At 40.7% G+C, this 24,369-nt stretch overlaps 1 protein-coding gene across 1 annotated transcript in view; it reads left to right on the top strand.

Annotated features, from left to right (window-relative positions):
* LOC124861270 (pseudouridine 5'-phosphatase) overlaps positions 1–24,369 on the top strand; it is a 72,239-nt gene that overhangs the window by 9,978 nt on the left and 37,892 nt on the right. The window lies entirely within an intron of this gene.

The following is a 24,369-nucleotide window of genomic DNA, read 5'->3' as shown; positions in this document are numbered from 1 at the left end:
ATGAGTATCTTTACATTTGGAGGAGGAAGGGGGAAGCTTGCAAGCCTCAGAACACCATCTCAGTTGTGAAGTACAGCAGTGTACACCATCATATTGTGGGGGTGTTTTGCTATAAGAGGGACTGGTGCCCTTCACAAAATAGATGGCATCTTGAGGGAAAAACATTATGTGTTTAATGTTAAGGAACATCCCAAGACATCACCAGGAAGTTAAAGCAAATATTCTGTTTCAATTCAGTTTATTTATGTAACACCGTTTCACAACACGTCGTCTCAAGGCACTTTAAGTCAATTCAATAGAGTCATACAGATTCCGAGTCATGTATATACATTCCTAGTTATTAAACAATCGAGTCTAATTGGGGCCTGCCATAGCAATGCATAGGAGAGCAGTGCATTGCATTGCTAAGCACTTTAATGCGGCCCGAACCGCAGCGTGCACCCCCACAATATATACATCAAAATGTCCGGCTCGGTCCCGGGAGGTGTGCTATTACTTTTATTGGCGTTTCGACTTACCATGGCGACGTAATTTACGAAAAACCACCCCCCAAAATCCCCCATAGGAATGAATGGAGTCAGGGGCGGAGGAATCCTCAAAATTCAGCTCTGCTGTATCGCCATACTTTCACCTAGAAACACAGTTTGACTTTCAGTTTGTAGAAAAATCCACCGGCTCATCAGACGTGAAAACGGTTTGTTGATAACTCCTACGGTTTCTCTAAAATTAGACTCCAAGCGACACAAAGTTTGCTAGAAAATCACACTAACAGTGGAGATGGCAGTTACTACAGCGTAGAAAGAGGGGATTTTTTAAGGAAAAATTATTTTTAACTGGCACTCACGGCCACAGATTTCGCTCTAAAGTCACAATTTTCCGTCAGTTTGTAGGGCCGGGCCTCTGCTTTCACACAGTAACTTCAAAATTGTTCCAAGTCTCATAGTTTTCTGTCAAAACACCCTCGATCGCCAAGAGTCAGTAGATTTCTGTAGGCCTTCTCCCATCTATTTTCAATGAGAGCTTGACCAGTAATCCATGAGTGACACCATTTATTTCCATAATCCTATTTTATACTATGAATGACATAGAGCTATGAAAATCTCCATGATTGGGGACGAGGGATGGCTGTCGACCACAAAAAAATTCAAATACCATGTACGGTTTCTGAGATATTAGACTTTGTTCGGGAGCATGTTCAGGCATTTTTGTCCTTTTCTCCATTTTCCTACTCTTTTCACCTTGTGTTGTGCCTTTATTATTATATTTTCAAAAACAATGTGTTAATATTCTCGATCCCCTGTCCGTTCTGATAAAAACGGTCCAAGAATGACATCGATCGCCCCTATGGTTTTCGAGTTATGGCCAGTCGTTCGGGAGCATGCGCCTTCATGTTATAATGCCTAGACCAGGGGAGACACAGAGTGAGGTGCTGCCTGAGTGAGAAACAGCAGGTGTCAAGTTACACTGACGCTCTTTGCTGATTGGCTGATTCATTCCTCACTGTTCTATTTATAGCTCTGTGTATCTCCTACTGTATATGTCTGGATGTGATTCTGTCTTTCTTTCTGCCTCTCTGTGTCTCACACACAGACACACACACCCACACACACACACACAGACACATACACATACATGGATTACTATCTTTCTGAGGACTTTGCATTGACTTTCATTGATTTTCATTCATTTCTATGGCTTAAACATGACCCGACCCCTAACCCTTTGACCATCTTCATAGGAGGCAACTACATGGCGGCCATTTTGTGCATGTTTTGCTGTTTCAACACCCAGACAACAGTGATTAACCCTAAAGGGCAATTTCTTTCATCAACCCTCCATGCTTACTAATGATTATTTAAAGCTTATAATAACATACACAATGGTTTTAGAATAGCAAGCTTGTTTTATATAACTAATAGAAATAACCCAGACCTGAAAGTACGACCATGCTTGATTTTCAAAATAAGACAAAACATGCTCTACAAAATAAAAGCCTTTAAACAATAGATGATTGCAGGAGAGGGCTTCACACTACTGTTGGAGCTCCCCCAGTGATGGGAATAGGACTATGCTGGTCCTTTGAAACAGGCTTACTGAAACATCCAAAATAAAAGCCCACACCTTCCATAGTTACTATGGATTTTGTGAGCTGACAAGTGCATAGAAAATGATTTTTAAATAGCAAGCGGGTTCTATTTAACTAATGGAACTAACCCAGACCTAAAGGGACAACCATGCTGGACTTTCAAAATAAGACAAAACATGCTCTACAAAATAAAAGCCTTTACATTTTAAACAGTAGATCATTTCAGGACTGGGCTTCACACTAATGTTGGAGCTCATCCAGTGTTGCCCATTTAAAATAAGGCTTACTGAAAATTTCAAAATAAAAGCCTGAGTCCTCCAGAGTTAGTAGTAATATTTTAAGCTGATAATAACATAGAAAATAGCATAGACAATGAAATAAAATAAAAAATAGCAAGCTCCGGTCCGAGAAGCACGCACCAAGAGGCAGGCCCCGTCTAAATTTCTTCCAAAATTTTCTAGTTCACCTCTAAACTGGACTCTTTATTTATTTTTCTTCCGTCCAGATTAATGCGGACCCAACTGTAGCGCGCACCCCCACAATATATATATCAAAATGTCCGGCTCGGTCCCGGGATATGTGCTATTACTTTTATTTGCGTTTCAAGTTACCATGGCGACGTAATTAACGAAAACCCACGCCCCCAAAATCCCATAGGAATGAATGGAGTCAGGGGCGGAAGGAATCCTCAAAATTAACTCTGTTTTTTGAGGCTCTACTGTATCACCATACTTTCACCTAGAAACACAGTTTGACTTTCAGTTTGTAGAGAAATCCGCCGACTTTTCAGAAGCAAAAACGGTTTGTTGATAACTGCTACAGTGTTTCTAAAATTAGACTCCAAGCGACACAAAGTTTGCGAGAAAATCCCACTCCTACAGTGGAGATGGCAGTTACTAGAGTGTAGAAAGCAGGGTTTTTTTAAGGAAAAAGTATTTTTAACTCACCGCCACGGCCACAAATTCCGCTCTAAATTCACCATTTTCGGTCAGTTTGTAGGGCCGGGCCTCTGCTTTCACACAATATCTTTAAAATTGTTCTAGCTCTCAGGGTTTTCTGTCAAACCCCCCTCGATCGCCAAGAGTCATAAGTCTGTAGGCCTTCTCCCGTGTATTTTCAATGAGTTTGACCAGTAGTCCATGAGTGAAACCATTTCTTTCCATCATCTTATTTTATACTATGAATGACATAGAGCTATGAAGATCTCCATGATCGGGGACGAGGGATGGCTTTCACCAACAGTTCAAAATGTTTTCAAATACCATGTACGGTTTCCAAGATATTAGACTTTGTTCGGGAGCATGTTCAGGCATTTTTGTCTTTTTCTCCATTTTCCCTCTATTTTCACCTAGTGTTGTGTCTTTATTATTATATTTTCACAAATAAAGGATTGATATTATCGTTCCCCTGTCAGTTCTGATAAAAACGGTCCAAGAATGACGTCGATAGCCCCTATGGTTTCCGACTTATGGCCAGTAGTTCGGGAGCATGCGCCTCCATGTTATAATGCCTAGACCAGGCGAGACACAGAGTGAGGTGCTGCGTGAGTGAGAAACAGCAGGTGTCAAGTTACACTGACGCTCTTTGCTGATTGGCTGATTCATTCCTCACTGTTCTATTTATAGCTCTGTGTATCTCCTACTGTATATGTCTGTATATGATTCTGTCTTTCTTTCTGCCTCTCTGTGTCTCACACTGGGACACACACCCACACACACACACAGAGACACACACACACACGCACACATCCATGGATTACTACCTTTTTGACGACTTTGCATTGACTTCCATTGATTTTCATTCATTTCTACGGCTTAAACCTGACCTGACCCCTAACCCTTTGACCATCTTCATAGGAGGCAACTATATGGCGGCCATTTTGTGTGGGGTACTTAAACAGCATGTACTGCTGTTCCAACACCCAGACAACAGTGATTAACCCTAAAGGTCAATTTCTTTCATCAACCCTCCATTGTTACTAATGATTTTTGAAACCTGATAATAGCATACACAATGGTTTCAGAAGAGCAAGCAGGTTCTTTATAATTAATGGAAGTAACCCAGAGCTGAAAGGACAACCATGCTGGCTTTTCAAAATAAGACAAAACATGCTCTACAAAATAAAAGCCTTTACACTTTAAACAATAGATCATTGCAGGACTGGGCTTCACACTAATGTTGGAGCTCACCCAGTGTTGGAAATAGGACCATGTTGGCCTTTTAAAATACAACTTACTGAAACATTCAAAATAAAAGCCTCAATCTTTAATAATTATTAGTGATTTTTTTCTGCTGATTACGGCATACATAATGATTTTAGAATATCAAGCAGATTGTATATAACTAATGGAACTAACCCAGACCTGAAGGGACAGCCATGCTGGACTTTCAAAATAAGACAAAAAAGGCTCTACAAAATAAAAGTCTTTACATTTTAAATTATAAATAATTGCAGGCCTGGGCATTACATTAATGTTGGAGCTCACCCAGTGTTGGAAATGGAACTATGCTGGGCCTTTTTAAATAAGGCTCACTGAAACTTTCAAAATAAAAACCTCAGGCTTCCAGAGTTACTAGTACTTTTTTAAGCTGATAATAGCATAGACAATGATTTTTAAATTGCAAGCTCTGGTCCGAGAAGCACGCACCAAGAGGCAGGCCCCGTCTAAATTTCTTCCGAAATTTTCTAATTCAGTTTATTATTATTCATACTTGGGGAAAAGTTTTTCACCAAGATTTCAGCTGATTGCATCGAGTCATTGACTTGCAGAATTCACTCCACCTGGATGAGCATGCAGCGACAGCAGGCAGTCGCTTGCATTTTGTCGTTGATTTCGTAGCAATCCCTCATACTGAGCATGCATGTAGCGGCATTGGAAAGGACAATTCCCCTTTAAAAGGAAAAAACCTCCAGCAGAACCAGGCTCAGTGTGAGCGGTCACCTGCCACGACCAACTGGGGTTTTGAGAGAACAGAGTAGAGACAGAAAAGGACACAGAAACACTGATCCAGGAGTACTTTCACACTTTCCAGGAGTGTGAAAGAAAAGTAAAACGTTAAAGGCAAATGGACAATGTCCCTCAGCATACCATCAAACTAGTTACAAAGTGACATGTTTTGGAGTGTCCATCACAATGCCCTGAAGTCAGTTCCAGAAAACATTTGTACAGAGCTGAACACGTGTGTGTGTGTCTGACATGTTTCGTTTGAAGATTTTACTTGTTTGAAATTTTTGGGTTTTGGAAACTTATGTTGACATCACCTTGAGCCTATTTTTAAGTTAGTGCTGTTCATACAACAAACAGAATCACTGAAAGTTGTTGTCATGGTATACTGACTTGAAACAAATCCAGAGAACAGTTAAAAATACACATCCTAAACAAATCTTAAAATTTTCTCCTGTATTTGGATAAGGTAAGTTAAGGTAATGTAAGTTTATTTATATAGCGCTTTTCAGCAACAAGACACTCAAAGCGCTGTACATACAATCACAATACAATCACAAAGCAAATAAACACAGATACAGACACAGAAAAACAAATCAAATGATAAAATCAAACAACAGAGGTAATTTAAAAACGTAAAATTAAAATGAAGAGAATAGAATGATGGACAAGAAAATGAAAGAAAATTGGACTGAAAACGCAACTAATCATGCCTAAATGGCACAGTCAAAGGCCACTCTAAACAAATAAGTTCTTAATCTTGATTTAAAGCAACTTAGGGTTTCGGCGCTTTTACAGTTTTCTGGCAGTTTATTCCAAATTAGTGGAGCATAAGAACTAAAAGCTGCTTCTCCATGTTTGGTTCTGGTTCTGGTTCTGCAGAGTAGATTTGAGCCAGATGACCCGAGAGGTCTGGGTGGTTGATACACTGACAACAAGTCTGTAATGTATTTTGGTGCTAAGCCTTTCAGTGATTTATAGACTAACAGAAGTATTTTAAACTCTATTCTCTGAGCTACAGGGAGCCAGTATAAGGACTTTAGAAAAAGGGTGATGTGCTCCACTTTCTTAGTTCTAGTGAGGACGCGGGCAACAGCGTTCTGGATCAACTGCAGTTGTCTGAGCGACTTTTTAGGCAGACCTGTGAAGACACCGTTGCAGTAATCTATTCTACTAAAGATGAACGCATGAATTAGTTTTTCAAGGTCCTGCTGAGACATTAGTCCTTTAATCCTGGAGATGTTCTTTAGGTGATAGAAGGCCGACCTTGTTACTGTCTTTATGTGCCTCTGAAGGTTCAGGTCTGAGTCCATCACTACACCGAGGTTTCGAGCCTGACTGGTGGTTTCTAGCTGTATTAACTGAAGCTGTGTGCTAACTTTTAAACGCTCTTCCTTTGGTCCAAAGATTATTACTTCAGTTTTGTTTTGATTCATCTGAAGAAAATTTAGGCCCATCCATGCATTGATTTCTTCTAAAACAGCTGACAAAAGGGACGTGTTTATTATTTTAGTTAAATCAGATGTTATTACAGGCAAAGCTTTCTTAAGGAAAGCTGTGGGTAAAAGATCGAGACAGCAGGAAGAAGAGCTTAGTTGCTGTACGATTTCTTCTAAGTTTTTGCAGTTTATTTGGTGAAATTGGGAAATTTTGTCAAAATCGGTTCCAGTTGGAGACAACATTGGTGCTGGAGTTGATGTGGATGTGCTGACTGCTCGTCTGATCTTTTGGGTTAAGAATTTAGCAAATTCATTGCAGGCCCTGGTAGAGTGGAGTTCAGATGCTACAGTTACAGGAGGGTTTGTTAACCTGTCGACCGTGTCAAATAATGCACAAGCATTGTTAATGTTTTTGCTGATGATCTCAGAAAATAAAGGTTCCCTTGCATTTTTCAGTTGTAGGTTATGTTCGAGATTTTAGAATGAAAGTTATCTACCAGCTCATCTACAGTGTTACAGGGCAAAGTGGAGGTAGAAGAGTAAATCTGGTTAAAGGTTTCAGCAGCACCGTCCTTAAAAATGCGTTTTCTTATCATGTCTCTTTGGTAAACTGAGTCATTGCAGATGATGCTTTCAAAAATAACAGAAAAGTGGTCAGATAGAGCAACATCAGTTACAGACACCTTGGAAATGTTTAGACCCTTAGTGATGATCAAGTCCAAAATATGTCCCTGTTTGTGCGTTTGCTGTTTAACATGTTGAGTCAAACCAACATTTCTAAGAGGCTTAGAAATGGACTTAGGAGGCCTGTAAATATTCAAGAACATGGTTCGGACCGGGTTCTTTACCTGGAGAGTCAAATTTGCCCAGAAATACTTTTTTACACTCTAATAAATCTTTCAACAAAGTGGCCCCTCCACCTTTTCTTTGCTGTCTGCTCTCACAAAGAAAATTGTAGTTTGGAGGCGTCACCTCTATCAGAATGGGAGCTTCATTAAATTCATGTAACCATGTTTCTGTTAAAAACAGAACACCAAGATCATGGTCAGTAATGAAGTCATTGATTAAAAATGATTTTCCTGACAGAGATCTAATGTTCAATAAAGTCAGTTTATATGACTTAGTTGCTGATATTAACTCTGTGTCTGGTTGTACCTGACAGTTTATGGCTTTTGTTGATTGTTTATTACTGTCTCTTATCCTTTTGGCATTGTTCTTTCTGTCACGTATAAGCACAGAGATTTTACAACTATCTCCTATTAGGGGCCCAAGTTTTTCCTGGACATGCTCATTTCTGATAGAGTTACCACTGGGGCCCAGACTGTATCACAGAGAAGTGATTTGAAGGTCCTAATTAGGAGGAGATAGATTAGGAGGTGGTGGAGGTCTGCGGCATTTGGAAGATGTTTGTTTAGTAGCAGGGCCTCGGCCACGGGGGGTATTGAATGGAGAAGATGTCAGAGCCATTTGGGTCCCGATTTTAAGAGCTCCTTTCATGTTATCAGAATCCAGTAAAGCAAAAAGCAGGCTCAGTGGGGAGATGGGAGAGTTCTGTGCGGTCTGGGTCTGGGGTGAGGGGGGTTTACCGGGGGTGTCGGTCTGGGTCTGGGTTTGGGGGGATGGGGGTATAATGGGGGGGTCCACTTCTCCTGTGGATTTCGACGGGGAGACCTTTTGTGAATACCTCTCTTTCTCAGCCAACTGGCCGGTTGTTTCTGCTGGAGCTGTTGGAGGCAGTGTTATCATTGTTGTTGATACTCCATGTTTTCTGCTGAAGGTCGAAGCTGCTGGTTAATTATTTACTGAATAGAAGAGATTAGATGTGAGATGTCTGGCTCCTGGCTTGTTCTTGCAGAAACCATCTTGCTTAAAGAGTTGTCTTTTTTCCCAAAAAATCTTAAAGTTGTCAATGAAGTTCACAGGTGTGGTGGCACATGTTTTTTTCAACCAGTTAATCATCAGGAGTTTCGAAAAAATCTCATCTCCACGTAAAATCACTGCAAAGGGTCCGCTGAGAAACACCTTGTTATTGAGACCTCCAACAATATTCAGAAGACGAGTGAAATCCTCCTTCAGTCCTTCTGATTTTTTCTTAGCCACGTCATCCATGGCTCCACAGTGTATAATAAGGTTTTCTAGAGACGGGCGCTTTTCAATTCAATTCAATTCAAAAATACTTTATTAATCCCAAAGGGAAATTAAATGTTGTTATAGCTCATATTTTCTGTGATTGCAAGAATATTCTCTGAGATATCAGAGACCACGTTACTGGTACCAATCATAACTTCTGTGGTTTTCTTGTTGCAGAAGCTGTGTTGCCCACTATTAGGGTTCTTGGTCTGGTGGGGTACTTTTTCTCTGGTTTTTTTAGGAGAACTCTGTTTAGAATGAAGGTTGTTCTCAACCCATTTATTGTTCTCAGAAGATGGATCATTTTCCTGGTTTTCATTCTGTAGTGGAGCAAATCTGTTTTGGAGGGAACTCCATTATTTCCAGCTGTCTCACTCCTATCAGTTGTTGTGACAGCAGCTTGCTGTCGAAGTCTCCTTTTCCCAGGGGAAATGGGGGCATTTCTCTGTAATTCTGGCCATTCTAATTTATTTAATTGCTGAGATCTTCCAGTGAGTCGTCCACCTTGATTTTTTGGGCATGCGCCTAAAATATGCCCAGGGATTGTCTGCCGGTAGGTTTATTCTCAGTGTTCTGATTGCCGGCTGAGTTGTTGAGCTGGCTGTCACTGTTTGGGATCACAGGCAGAGTTGAATCATCGTTGTACCCCATATTCACCTCCACATTCACTGCTAGTCGATGGATTTTCATCTCCAAAACAGCCAATTTCTGTAAAAGTTTGTCAAAGTCCTCTGTGGTGAAGGGAGGCCTTTTGTGCTGATTAGCTGGTGTCAACTTGTCCTGCTTTCGAGTTCGATTATAAAAATATTAAAGTCCTTTAAAAAAAAAAAAAAATCCTTGGGAGTCGCTGGTAAGAAGATGTTTTAGTTCAATATTTCCGTAATTTTGGCTAAGAGATAAAAAGTTAGGAGTAAAAGAATGCAAGCAAGCCGGGAGCTTAAGAGAAAAGCGTCTGAACAGGCAGAGAGGCGGAAGTGGAAAGAAACAAAATGTGAGAAGTGAGTCTGCTCAAAACTGCAGACAATATAAGCAAAAACTACGCATTGTATAATGCCATTGGCTTTTATTGTTTTATTTTTCTTCAGAGTTTCTTTCCAGCTACATAAGAATCATCCATTGGCATAACACAAACAATATAATTATATAAAAATATTCCAAAATGCCGCTGTAAGAAAACATTTGAAATTAGGAGAAGTTTAGTTGTTCCCTTGCTTGCCCTCATGAAGATTTTTGTTTGCAAAGTCACAGATCTTTATTTTGTAGGAAATTAAATTATCATAGCTTAGTGACAAGATTTTTTTCAAAATTTAATGAATGGCTGCCCTGAGGAACCTTAGTGTAGAGGAGCTTACTGAAATCTGAAATCAGCTGTGAGAAGATGTTTGCTATGAAGGAAGGAAGGCAGATATTACACCAAACCGAGTGTTAACAGGAGCAAAGGGACAAGAAGGTTCAGGCTGGTTTTAAAGGTTCTAGGATCTATTCAGGCTGATTTATCCCATTTGTTAGGACCCACACATCCCACAGTTAGGACCTGAAGAACAGTGGTGGTCTGTCACATCTCATACCTGTCATAACAGCAATATATAGAAAAAAACATCAAACCTTACATTACTATAAAAAAGTATGTCTTCTTAAATATTTCTTCTGTTTCTGATTTATTTTGTCACATTTAAATGTTTTAGATCATCAAACTGATATACAAACATAACCTTACGTAAGTACAAAACAAGCATTTTTTAAAGAGAAAAATCCATCCAAGCCAGTCAAGCTCTGTTTAAAACATATAATACTGCTTGTTTAACCCTTGGCAACAACAGCTGCCATCAAGTGTTTGTTAAAACTGGTCATGAGTCTTTTACATCACTGTGGAGGATCTTTACAGAATGATTTTAATTCAGACACGTTAGAGGGTTTTCCACCATTAACAGTCTGTTTAGGGTCATGCCACTGGCTCTTATTTAAATTTAAGTCAAGACTCTGACTAAGCCACTCCCAAATCTTTATTAAGGTTTTTCTTAGATATAAAGAGGTGGACTTGCTGGTGAGTTTTGGATCGTTCTGCTGATTAATCCAAGTGTGCTTGAACTTATTGTCACAAACGTATGGTCAGATACAGGTCCTTCTCAAAATATTAGCATATTGTGATAAAGTTCATTATTTTCCATAATGTAATGATGAAAATTTAACATTCATATATTTTAGATTCATTGCACACTAACTGAAATATTTCAGGTCTTTTATTGTCTTAATACGGATGATTTTGGCATACAGCTCATTAAAACCCAAAATTCCTATCTCACAAAATTAGCATATCATTAAAAGGGTCTCTAAACGAGCTATGAACCTAATCATCTGAATCAACGAGTTAACTCTAAACACCTGCAAAAGATTCCTGAGGCCTTTAAAACTCCCAGCCTGGTTCATCACTCAAAACCCCAATCATGGGTAAGACTGCCGACCTGACTGCTGTCCAGAAGGCCACTATTGACACCCTCAAGCAAGAGGGTAAGACACAGAAAGACATTTTTGAACGAATAGGCTGTTCCCAGAGTGCTGTATCAAGGCACCTCAGTGGGAAGTCTGTGGGAAGGAAAAAGTGTGGCAGAAAACGCTGCACAACGAGAAGAGGTGACCGGACCCTGAGGAAGATTGTGGAGAAGGGCCGATTCCAGACCTTGGGGGACCTGCGGAAGCAGTGGACTGAGTCTGGAGTAGAAACATCTAGAGCCACCGTGCACAGGCGTGTGCAGGAAATGGGCTACAGGTGACGCATTCCCCAGGTCAAGCCACTTTTGAACCAGAAACAGCGGCAGAAGCGCCTGACCTGGGCTACAGAGAAGCAGCACTGGACTGTTGCTCAGTGGTCCAAAGTACTTTTTTCGGATGAAAGCAAATTCTGCATGTCATTCGGAAATCAAGGTGCCAGAGTCTGGAGGAAGACTGGGGAGAAGGAAATGCCAAAATGCCATAAGTCCAGTGTCAAGTACCCACAGTCAGTGATGGTCTGGGGTGCCGTGTCAGCTGCTGGTGTTGGTCCACTGTGTTTTATCAAGGGCAGGGTCAATGCAGCTAGCTATCAGGAGATTTTGGAGCACTTCATGCTTCCATCTGCTGAAAAGCTTTATGGAGATGAAGATTTCATTTTTCAGCACGACCTGGCACCTGCTCACAGTGCCAAAACCACTGGTAAATGGTTTACTGACCATGGTATCACTGTGCTCAATTGGCCTGCCAACTCTCCTGACCTGAACCCCATAGAGAATCTGTGGGATATTGTGAAGAGAACGTTGAGAGACTCAAGACCCAACACTCTGGATGAGCTAAAGGCCGCTATCGAAGCATCCTGGGGCTCCATAAGACCTCAGCAGTGCCACAGGCTGATTGCCTCCATGCCACGCCGCATTGAAGCAGTCATTTCTGCAAAAGGATTCCTGACCAAGTATTGAGTGCATAACTGTACATGATTATTTGAAGGTTGACGTTTTTTGTATTAAAAACACTTTTCTTTTATTGGTCGGATGAAATATGCTAATTTTGTGAGATAGGAATTTTGGGTTTTCATGAGCTGTATGCCAAAATCATCCGTATTAAGACAATAAAAGACCTGAAATATTTCAGTTAGTGTGCAATGAATCTAAAATATATGAATGTTAAATTTTCATCATTACATTATGGAAAATAATGAACTTTATCACAATATGCTAATATTTTGAGAAGGACCTGTAGACATTGGGTCAGGTTGGTTTAGATGTAATTTTTCCGCTTGACCTGGTAAGACTTAGTAAGGTGCATTAAATGACTGAAAAATATTGGATTTTTGAGTTTCTGATCGGCCGATTAAGCTGTATATCGTCTCATTCTGATTACTGTCCTGTTTTACTTTGCTTCTAAAAATGTGTTGAATTATTCAGCTCATGGTACAGGCTGTATGACCTAATGCCTGCAGTCTTGAACAGGTAGAGGAAAACTCTAAAGTCAGGGAGAGATGTATGTCTGTATTGTGACAGAGATTGCTGCAGAAAGTGATACAGAGGAATGTGTCTGCCAGTAAGAAGCAGGATTTAGAAAACTTGTAGCATTCACTTTGTTCATGAGTTTGTTGGTAAAAAAAAGCACCTCATCCTTTTTGTCAACCAAGATTACCAAATTGATATGAGCTTTTTGTGGAGTGAGAATAACATTTTTGGGTTGGTGATAGACTTTGAAATTGCAGTTGGGCTTTTGTTTCCCCTTCAGTTATTAAAGACAACAACTCAGCTCAATGACTCATGCATTTTCACTGCCAGTACTGAGCAGTTTCTTTTAAAACATTCCCAATTTCTTTAGATATTTAAAATTCTTTTGATTCACTTTTTACACTTGACCATGAAAGAATACCTGTCAGTGGTTGCTTAAAACAAATGAGAAAATTGGAGAACAAAATGTCAAAGTGTCAAGGCTAAAAATCTCTGCAGTAGAGCTACAATTACATTTCAGATGTTTCATATCTGCTGCAGGTCCAACGTGATTAGGAGCCCGTTCCAGTTCCTGAACGTGATTTTGAACCAGTAACGTGTGTTTCCGCTGACGAACAGTAGTTCCATAGCGCAAACTCGGGTACCGACCTCAGAATACTTTGTTTTCCTGCACGAACCGCAACATTAAATGGTAAATGGCCTGTACTTGTATATTGCTTTATCAAGTCCCCAGAGACCCCAAAGTGCTTCATACTGCATTCAGTCATCTATCCATTCATACACACAATCACACACTGACAGTGGTGAGCTACATTGTAGTCACAGCTGCCCTGGGGCACACTAACAGAAGTGAGGCTGCTCAAAACTGCAGACAATATAAGCAAAAACTACACATTGTATAACTACTAGTTTCCTTTATGCTCACAGATGCTGAAAATATATGAATGAAAACATGTAAATATCATTGTTCTTGCACGGTGTCGCCATCTCCTTTTTCAGTCAGTCATTTTCTACCGCTTATTCCATAGTGGATCGTGGGGAAACTGGTGCCTATCTCCAGCAGTCTATGGGCGAGAGGCAGGGTACACCCTGGACAGGTCACCAGTCCATCACAGGGCAACACACAAACAACCATGCACACACTCATTCATACACCTAAGGGCAATTTAGAGAGACCATTTAACCTTACAGGCATGTCTTTGGACTGTGGGAGGAAGCCGGAGTACCTGGTGAGAACCCACGCATGCACGGGAAGAACATGCAAACTCGAACCTAGGACCTTCTTGCTGCAAGGCAACAGTGCTACCAACTGCGCCACCGTGCAGCCCTTTTTCATATCCACTTCAATATCAATTGTGCACAGCTCAGCAAGCTCTGCTCTCTGATGATTTATGATTGGTACCTAAAACCAGTGGAAACGTGCGTCGGTGCTCAACAAAATACCAAATTTTGAAGGCATACGAACCAGACCGGTTAAAGAACGAGAGTTCGGAAAACGCTAATATAGAAACTGGAACAAATTTTGTCTTTGTGACATGCTGCTTGTAACAATGTGCCCAACGATCGCATTTAAAATTAGGTGACTGATAGAATATGACTCAACTGTTAACTAATCAGGTTGTGTCCATCCATCCGTTTTCTATATCCACTATTCCATACAGGGTTGCAGGGGAGCTGGTGCATATCTCCAGCGGTCTACAGGTGAGAGGTGGGGTACACCCTGGACAGGTCGCCAGTCCATCACAGGGCAACACAGAGACACAAAGGACAAACAACCATGCCTAATCAGGTTTTGTAAAATGTTTAATTTAATCAGATATGAATAATTATATATTAGAAGCGAGGCATGTAAGGAATAGGATTGTCATGATACTAACATTTAAAGCTCAATACCAAAGAAAAAGGGTGGTTGGGGGGCCCATGCCATTTTTCTGATTTTTAGTCCCTTTGATTAACATGACTGATCCCAGGTCTGTAGAATATATTTAGGGAAGAAGTTCAAAGGTTTCACACCCACCTCGAGTTGAAGAAAGAAAAGAAAGAAAGAAAACCCCCACACAGACTGCCGACATAGGGAGGAAACAAAGGTGACAGATATCTGAACTGAGAAGGATCTCAGACATATTAATCTCTGAACAGGTTCATCTCCTAAAAGCACATGTTTTGACTTTGCTTAAGGTTGAGTAAAAAATTGAATTCATCCTTAATTTCCTGGGCACATTCTTGTCTCATAAGTGGCTAAAAATGGATGCAGTAACGACCCTAATGGTTATAAAAACTCTGTTCTTCCGTTGTTCTACATGCCACAGGTATTTGGTCTCCATTCTCCATGAGGGGCTTAGTGTGTTTGAGGTGTTCTTCTAAGTCATGGTATTTTTAACCCTCTTTCACAAAACACTTCAGGGTGGGATTAACACGTGTTTTTGTTGTCTACATATGTTTTGTGAAGATACTTAATGCAGTTAGGCAGGTAGAACAGTGATTCCCAACTGGGGGCACTCGTACCCCTAGTTGTACATGAGCACATTGCAGTGGGTGCGTGGAAACATTTAATATTTTATTTCCAAGATGCCAGGTAAATATCATCAGTTTGGAGGGATAATTCTTGTGTGATGCTCTATTAGGACACAGGTGCAAAATACACCCAGCTTTTATCAGCCAAAAGCGCAAAAAACAGCTACAGGTGGGAAAAACTAGAGCAGGGGTGTCATTGCTGTTTACCTGCATGACACTCTGCACCGGGAGAGAGAGAGAGAGAGAGAAAAGTAACAGCTGTTTCCACTCTGCCTCCAGATCTATCAAAGCTTACCAAGGACAAGCAAACTCCGGTGTATCATTAAAACTCAGTTAATTGATGAAAGCAAAGTAAAACTGATATAGTGAGCCTGAACATTGCTGATTTTTAGGTTTAAATGTCTATTTAGTCAGTCAGTCATTTTCTACCGCTTATTCCATAGTGGGTCACGGGGGAGCTGGTGCCTATCTCCAGCAATCTATGGGCGAGAGGCGGGGTACACCCTGGACAGGTCGCCAGTCCATCGCATGTCTATTTATTGGGGACTTATTCAAAAGAGCTGAAGTTTTGTTATAACAAAAGTAGGTTTATTATTTATGTTGATTTTGTATTTATTTACTTTTCACTTTCACTGCAACAGAGTTATCTATGTTTAATTTGAGCTGAAAAGAATAAAATGCCTAATCTTAAAAATATTAAATAAAATGATTTTCATTTAATAATCATTTGTGGTACATTCTGCTAACACGTTTGACTGAGCAGTGTATCTCCTACCATTATTCAAGGGGGTGATACTGGGGGGTATCAAGGGGGTGTAGTGATACTACGTTTTCACAGTTGATGTCATTCATTTTATTAGATCACATCATGAGTGATTTCTGTCCCTGCGTCGACGCTACTCTACTTTTGATAGAGTTAGAAAGCTGATAAACACATACAAGTGTAAAATAAGGCACAAGTGAACCAAGTAAGTTTGACTTGCAAGGGTGAGACAGTCCTCTGCCAGAACAGCGACTTCCTTCTCACAAAGGAAAAATCCTTGCACCAGCCCTTTATTTACAACTCACATTCCAACAAGCAGAAAGCGGGAATTGGTTCAGCCAATTCTTACAGAGATTTCAACTTAACAGAGTAGTCATTCCCATATATGGTATAAGCTTGTCATGTCCAGAGAGTGATCCATTCCAGCCCGCATTCCTCAACCTTCCACAAACATTTTTTCACACTAAAAAACTATCACAGGAATCATCTTAACTATAGTAGAACTTCAAACATAAACATGATTTAAACTAAACAATGATAACTTATATACATTTTTCCGACAGCTTTCTATGGCCAAAGTTGACAAAAGCTGGACAAAATCACACTCTTCATACTCAACGATGTCAACGATGCTGATGCTGACACACTGAGTTGCGTGCGCTTGCATGCAGTTGAATACACGTTCCCCACAAGGATATCTGCGGTTTTTAAAAGTGCCAGATTTTATTTTGATGGCAGCACTTCTTCTCCTGCGAATAGCAGCAGGGATAACTCTCCTACTCCTGGTACATATGGCAAAGGTACAAGTATACTAAATCTCAAATTTAAAATTTAAATCTCAAAATTGAAATGCTCTGCTCAAGGTGGCAGCAGGTTGGAGTAGCTCTGTTACTTTTGATTCTGATTTATTCTTTTTTGGGAACTCTTCCTCTTTTGGTGGATACAGTTGATTTTTTTGGACGACTGTCCTTTCTGGTGTCGGATGCTGTGCAGCTTGGAGGATTTTTCCTATTACTTTTCTACTTTTGGACATTTGTTATGATGCATTCTGGGAGCAGCTGATTAATATCTCAAAAGCTCAAATAATACTTCAACTACAACCCCTAATCCCTGATGAGTTGAAAAGGAGACTCCGTGGATGCAGAGCAGGAGCTAAGAGAAGAGAGAGAAGGAGGAAGTTCAAACCATCTCTTCTGTCGATTATGATGGGCAATGTGAGATTGTTGGGAAACAAGTTGGATGAACTCTAAGCCCTACAAAGGACCCAGCCAGAGTACCAGGCATGCAGTATTATGTGTTTTACTGAGACATGGCTGCAGGATCATATCCCCGACTCCAGCGTCTCTCTGCTGGGCTTTTTAACCATACGAGCAGACAGAGATTTAAAGAGGAGCGGCAAATGTAAAGGAGGTGGACTGGCAGTACTTGTGAACAACAGATGGTGTAATCCAGGACATGTAACTGTGAAGTGTCATCTCTGCAGTCCAGATATTGAACTGTTGGCAGTACGTTTTTGTCCATATTATTTACCCAGAGAGTTCACCAGTGTTATTTTGGCAACAATTTATGTTCCACCTTCCGTTGTTGCCGACACTGCATGTGATGCCATCAGCTCAGTTGTTGCTAAGCTACAGACACAAAACCCTAATGCTTTTGTGGCAATTTCTGGTGATTTTAACCATGCTTCACTCTCTGCTACACTTCCAACATTTCAACAGTTTGTCAGCTGCTCTACCAGAGAAAACAAAACATTAGATTTGTTTTATGCAAATGTCAAGGACTCATACATCTCTACAGCAGGACCTCCTCTAGGCAAATCAGATCACAATCTTGTTTTTCTCTGCTCGAAATATAAGCCCCTTGTTCAGAGGCAACCTGTAATAAAGAGGACTGTGAGAAAATGGTCACAGGAAGCTGAAGAAGCTCTGCAAGGTTGCTTTGAGGCTACAGACTGGGATGCACTGTGCCAGCCACATGGAGAGGACATCAATGCCATGACTGAGTGTGTAACTGACTATATAAACTTCTGTGTGGATAACATCATCCCCACCAGAACCATGAGATGCTTCCCCAATAACAAACCTTGGATCACCAGTGACCTGAAGGACCTGCTTAACAAGAAAAAAAGAGCCTTCAGAGAGGGAGACAGAGAATTATTGAGGAGTTTACAGAAGCAACTTAAAGTCAAGATAAGAGACAGCAAGAAGGTGTACAAGAAGAAGCTGGAGAGCAAGCTCCAGCAAAACAATATCAGAGATGTGTGGACAGGGATGAAGAAGATCACAGGCTTCAAGCAGAAGGATGATCAGACCGATGGAGGTCTGGACAGAGCCAATGAATTGAACACATTCTTCCATAGGTTCAGTTCAGAAACAAGCTTCACATCCTCCTCCTGCTCACAGCCAAACAGACATTCCACCCTCCTTTCACCCACAGGACCCACAGCTGTCCAATAACACCTCACATTTTTTATCTTCCACCTCAGCCCTAGACCCTTCTGCTTCTACATATTTGCCTTCAACCATATCAGAAGATGCTGATGCTTCCTTTGCTTCCCCTTTCCACCTGTGTGTCTCAAGAAGTCAAGTGAAGATGCAACTGGAGAGACTGAATCGGAATAAGGCTGCAGGTCCAGATCATGTCAGCCCTAGAGTCCTGAAGGCCTGTGCAGAGCAGCTCTGTGGGATTCTGCAGCACCTCTTCAACCTTAGCCTGGCCCAGAAGAAGGTTCCGGTGTTGTGGAAGACCTCCTGTCTTGTTCCGGTACCAAAGAAAACTCACCCATCAGTCCTCAATGACTATAGACCTGTTGCCCTGATATCTCACATCATGAAGGTCCTAGAGAGACTCCTGTTGGCCCACCTGAGTAAGCAAACAGTAAACCATCAGGATAAGTAGTCACTTGTAATGGCATAGAGGATAGTTACAAGTTTGAAAGTTTTGGATGACATTTAGCGGACCAGTGACATGAAAATGAAATATACTTCTGACAGCTGCGTCTAGTAGGCTGACGATGACAATGATGGAGGTTAGCTTTAGAAGGGAGGGGCTATTTATTTTGGCTCCTCTTGGTTTGTGCCACTACTGTGGCAAACTAGTGTGAACTTTCACTGGGCTTTCTTCTTGTGCTCTGATCAGATCCAATGTATTAAACAAAATGCACTATAAACAGACAAAAAGCATTAAGCAACCGGCCAATAGCATTACAGATACTGAAATCTAGCTTGTAATAGTTAGTTTACTGGCTGAAACGAGAAAGTTGGCTTATAAGAAAGTAATATATTTACTTTCCCTGCAATGCAAGAAAATTGTTGCTCATTTAAATGTTTGTTCTGTACGTGAATTATTAAGACGTGGGGTGGCTGAGTCTTACAAAAAGAACGGTGAGCCCTCGGTTCGATTTTTATGTCCTCTTCATTAACATTACTCCGCTCACAAATCATGTCGTCAATATGTTTTTCCTTATGCATTTTGCAGTTCTTTCTGCTCATCACTCCAGAAATTTGAAATGAACATCTTTCACCAAAATCACTGTGAAATCCATCACAATATCTAGGCGGCTAGCAATGCTTGTCAGTCATAGCAACAGTAACTATGGGGGGCGGGGCTTAGCGATGGATCAAATCTTTTTTGCGCATTTTTATACATACTTTTTAAATAAAATTCCTTCACTTGCAGTAAAAAAGGATTTAAGTTAGACGTCTTTTCATTAAATTGATTTTACGCTGTACACAATGGTACATTTTGATGATACACAGGGTACATGTCATGACCAAAGGCTATGTCATATGCAGAAGGAGTACTACAATGGAAATCAGCACTTTTATTTGATCAGATTTCCTTTTATGGGATGAAAAACACATTTGGCACAGTTTTGGCACATTTTGCTAATATGTGAGATGCCTTCGCCTAAATAAACTGCGTCACTGAATGAAATAGATCTCGAACAACCTGTCAGCATGTTTTCAATTCAATTCAATTTATTTATATAGCGCCAATTCACAACACATGTTGTCTCACGGCACTTTACAAAAGTCAGGTACATACATTCCAATTAATCCTAACAATTGAATAGTGCAGTCAGATTCAGTTATTTATTTAAATTGGATAAAAAAAATTTCTATCTAAGGAAACCCAGCAGATTGCATCGAGTCAGTGACTTACAGGTCCTTCCCAAAATATTAGCATATTGTGATAAAGTTCATTATTTTCCATAATGTAATGATGAAAATTTAACATTCATATATTTTAGATTCATTGCACACTAACTGAAATATTTCAGGTCTTTTATTGTCTTAATACGGATGATTTTGGCATACAGCTCATGAAAACCCAAAATTCCTATCTCACAAAATTAGCATATTTCATCCGACCAAAAAAAGAAAAGTGTTTTTAATACAAAAAACGTCAACCTTCAAATAATCATGTACAGTTATGCACTCAATACTTGGTCGGGAATCCTTTGGCAGAAATGACTGCTTCAATGTGGCGTGGCATGGAGGCAATCAGCCTGTGGCACTGCTGAGATCTTATGGAGGCCCAGGATGCTTCGATAGCGGCCTTTAGCTCATCCAGAGTGTTGGGTCTTGAGTCTCTCAACGTTCTCTTCACAATTTCCCACAGATTCTCTATGGGGTTCAGGTCAGGAGAGTTGGCAGGCCAATTGAGCACAGTGATACCATGGTCAGTAAACCATTTACCAGTGGTTTTGGCACTGTGAGCAGGTGCCAGGTCGTGCTGAAAAATGAAATCTTCATCTCCATAAAGCTTTTCAGCAGATGGAAGCATGAAGTGCTCCAAAATCTCCTGATAGCTAGCTGCATTGACCCTGCCATTGATAAAACACAGTGGACCAACACCAGCAGCTGACACGGTACCCCAGACCATCACTGACTGTGGGTACTTGACACTGGACTTCTGGCATTTTGGCATTTCCTTTTCCCCAGTCTTCCTCTAGACTGTGGCACCTTGATTTCCGAATGACATGCCGAATTTGCTTTCATCCGAAAAAGGTACTTTGGACCACTGAGCAACAGTACAGTGCTGCTTCTCTGTAGCCCAGGTCAGGCGCTTCTGCCGCTGTTTCTGGTTCAAAAGTGGCTTGACCAGGGGAATGCGGCACCTGTAGCCCATTTCCTGCACACGCCTGTGAGAACCGTTTGCGTCGATATTGAAAAAGCTGTTTCGCAAGCCTGAAAGAATGAGTTTTTGGTCCCGCGAACACAAAACGAGAACCGTTTGCGTCAATATTGAAAAAGCTGTTTAGCAAGCCCGAAAGAATGACTTTTTTGTCTTTAGAACACAAAACGAGCACCGTTTGCGTCGGTATTGAAAAAGCTGTTTCGCAAGCCCGAAAGAAGGACTTTTTGGTCTTTAGAACACAAAACGAGCACCGTTTGAGTCGATATTGAAAAAGCTGTTTCGCAAGCCTGAAAGAATGAGTTTTTCGTCTTTAGAACACAAAACGAGCACCGTTTGCCTCGATATTGAAAAAGCTGTTTTGTAAGCCTGAAAGAATGAGTTTTTGGTCTTTAGAACACAAAACGAGCACCGTTTGTGTCGATATTGAAAAAGCTGTTTCGCAAGCCTGAAAGAATGAGTTTTTGGTCCCGCGAACACAAAACGAGAACCGTTTGGGTCAATATTGAAAAAGCTGTTTCGCAAGCCTGAAAGAATGAGTTTTTCGTCTTTAGAACACAAAACGAGCACCGTTTGTGTCGGTATTGAAAAAGCTGTTTCGCAAGCCCGAAAGAATGACTTTTTGGTCTTTAGAACACAAAACGAGCACCGTTTGAGTCGATATTGAAAAAGCTGTTTCGCAAGCCTGAAAGAATGAGTTTTTGGTCCCGCGAACACAAAACGAGAACCGTTTGCGTCAATATTGAAAAAGCTGTTTAGCAAGCCCGAAAGAATTACTTTTTTGTCTTTAGAACACAAAACGAGCACCGTTTGCGTCGGTATTGAAAAAGCTGTTTTGCAAGCCCGAAAGAATGACTTTTTGGTCTTTAGAACACAAAACGAGCACCGTTTGAGTCGATATTGAAAAATGCTGTTTCGCAAGCCTGAAAGAATGAGTTTTTCGTCTTTAGAACACAAAACGAGCACCGTTTGCGTCGATATTGAAAAAGCTGTTTTGTAAGCCTGAAAGAATGAGTTTTTGGTCTTTAGAACACAAAACGAGCACCGTTTGAGTCGATATTGAAAAAGCTGTTTCGCAAGCCTGAAAGAATGAGTTTTTGGTCCTGCGAACACGAAACGAGCACCGTTTGCGTCGATATTGAAAAAGCTGTTTCGCAAGCCCGAAAGAATGACTTTTTGATCTTTAGAACACAAAACGAGCACCGTTTGCGTCGATATTGAAAAAGCTGTGTCGCAAGCCTGAAATAATGAGTTTTTGGTCCCGCGAACACAAAACGAGCACCGTTTGCGTTGATATTGAAAAAGCTGTTTCGCAAGCCCGAAAGAATGACTTTTTGGTCTTTATAACACAAAACGAGCACCGTTTGAGTCGATATTGAAAAAGCTGTTTCGCAAGCCAGAAAGAATGAGTTTTTGGTCCCGCGAACACAAAACGTGAACCGTTTGCGTCAATATTGAAAAAGCTGTTTAGCAAGCCCGAAAGAATCACTTTTTTGTCTTTAAAACACAAAACGAGCACCGTTTGCGTCGGTATTGAAAAAGCTGTTTCGCAAGCCCGAAAGAATGACTTTTTGGTCTTTAGAACACAAAACGAGCACCGTTTGAGTCGATATTGAAAAAGCTGTTTCGCAAGCCAGAAAGAATGAGTTTTTGGTCCCGCGAACACAAAACGAGAACCGTTTGCGTCAATATTGAAAAAGCTGTTTAGCAAGCCCGAAAGAATTACTTTTTTGTCTTTAGAACACAAAACGAGCACCGTTTGCGTCGGTATTGAAAAAGCTGTTTCGCAAGCCCGAAAGAATGACTTTTTGGTCTTTAGAACACAAAACGAGCACCGTTTGAGTCGATATTGAAAAAGCTGTTTCGCAAGCCTGAAAGAATGAGTTTTTTGTCTTTAGAACACAAAACGAGCACCGTTTGAGTCGATATTGAAAAAGCTGTTTCGCAAGCCTGAAAGAATGAGTTTTTCGTCTTTAGAACACAAAACGAGCACCGTTTGCGTCAATATTGAAAAAGCTGTTTAGCAAGCCCGAAATAATTACTTTTTTGTCTTTAGAACACAAAACGAGCACCGTTTGCGTCGGTATTGAAAAAGATGTTTCGCAAGCCCGAAAGAATGACTTTTTGGTCTTTAGAACACAAAACGAGCACCGTTTGAGTCGATATTGAAAAAGCTGTTTCGCAAGCCTGAAAGAATGAGTTTTTCGTCTTTAGAACACAAAACGAGCACCGTTTGTGTCGATATTGAAAAAGCTGTTTCGCAAGCCTGAAAGAATAAGTTTTTGGTCTTTAGAACACAAAACGAGCACCGTTTGCGTCGATATTGAAAAAGCTGTTTCGCAAGCCCGAAATAATGACTTTTTGGTCTTTAGAACACAAAACGAGCACCGTTTGCGTCGATATTGAAAAAGCTGTTTCGCAAGCCCGAAAGAATGACTTTTCTGTCTTTAGAACACAAAACGAGCACCGTTTGCGTCGGTATTGAAAAAGCTGTTTCGCAAGCCCGAAATAATGACTTTTTGGTCTTTAGAACACAAAACGAGCACCGTTTGCGTCGATATTGAAAAAGCTGTTTCGCAAGCCTGAAAGAATGAGTTTTTGGTCCCGCGAACACAAAACGAGAACCGTTTGCGTCAATATTGAAAAAGCTGTTTAGCAAGCCCGAAAGAATTACTTTTTTGTCTTTAGAACACAAAACGAGCACCGTTTGCGTCGGTATTGAAAAAGCTGTTTTGCAAGCCCGAAATAATGACTTTTTGGTCTTTAGAACACAAAACGAGCACCGTTTGAGTCAATATTGAAAAAGCTGTTTCGCAAGCCTGAAAGAATGAGTTTTTCGTCTTTAGAACACAAAACGAGCACCGTTTCAGTCGATATTGAAAAAGCTGTTTCGCAAGCCTGAAAGAATGAGTTTTTCGTCTTTAGAACACAAAACGAGCACCGTTTGCGTCGATATTGAAAAAGCTGTTTTGTAAGCCTGAAAGAATTACTTTTTTGTCTTTAGAACACAAAACGAGCACCGTTTGCGTCGATATTGAAAAAGCTGTTTCGCAAGCCTGAAAGAATGAGTTTTTGGTCCTGCGAACACAAAACGAGAACCGTTTGCGTCGATATTGAAAAAGCTGTTTTGCAAGCCCGAAAGAATGACTTTTTGGTCTTTAGAACACGAAACGAGCACCGTTTGCGTCGATATTGAAAAAGCTGTTTCGCAAGCCCGAAAGAATGACTTTTTGGTCTTTAGAACACAAAACGAGCACCGTTTGCGTCGATATTGAAAAAGCTGTTTCGCAAGCCTGAAAGAATGAGGTTTTGGTCCCGCGAACACAAAACGAGAACCGTTTGCGTCGATATTGAAAAAGCTGTTTCGCAAGCCCGAAAGAATGACTTTTTGGTC

Source organism: Girardinichthys multiradiatus, chromosome 24, assembly GCF_021462225.1.
Source record: "Girardinichthys multiradiatus isolate DD_20200921_A chromosome 24, DD_fGirMul_XY1, whole genome shotgun sequence".
Lineage (NCBI taxonomy): Eukaryota > Metazoa > Chordata > Actinopteri > Cyprinodontiformes > Goodeidae > Girardinichthys > Girardinichthys multiradiatus.
Note: the sequence above shows the minus strand (reverse complement) of the source record. Positions and strands in the feature narration are given on the sequence as shown.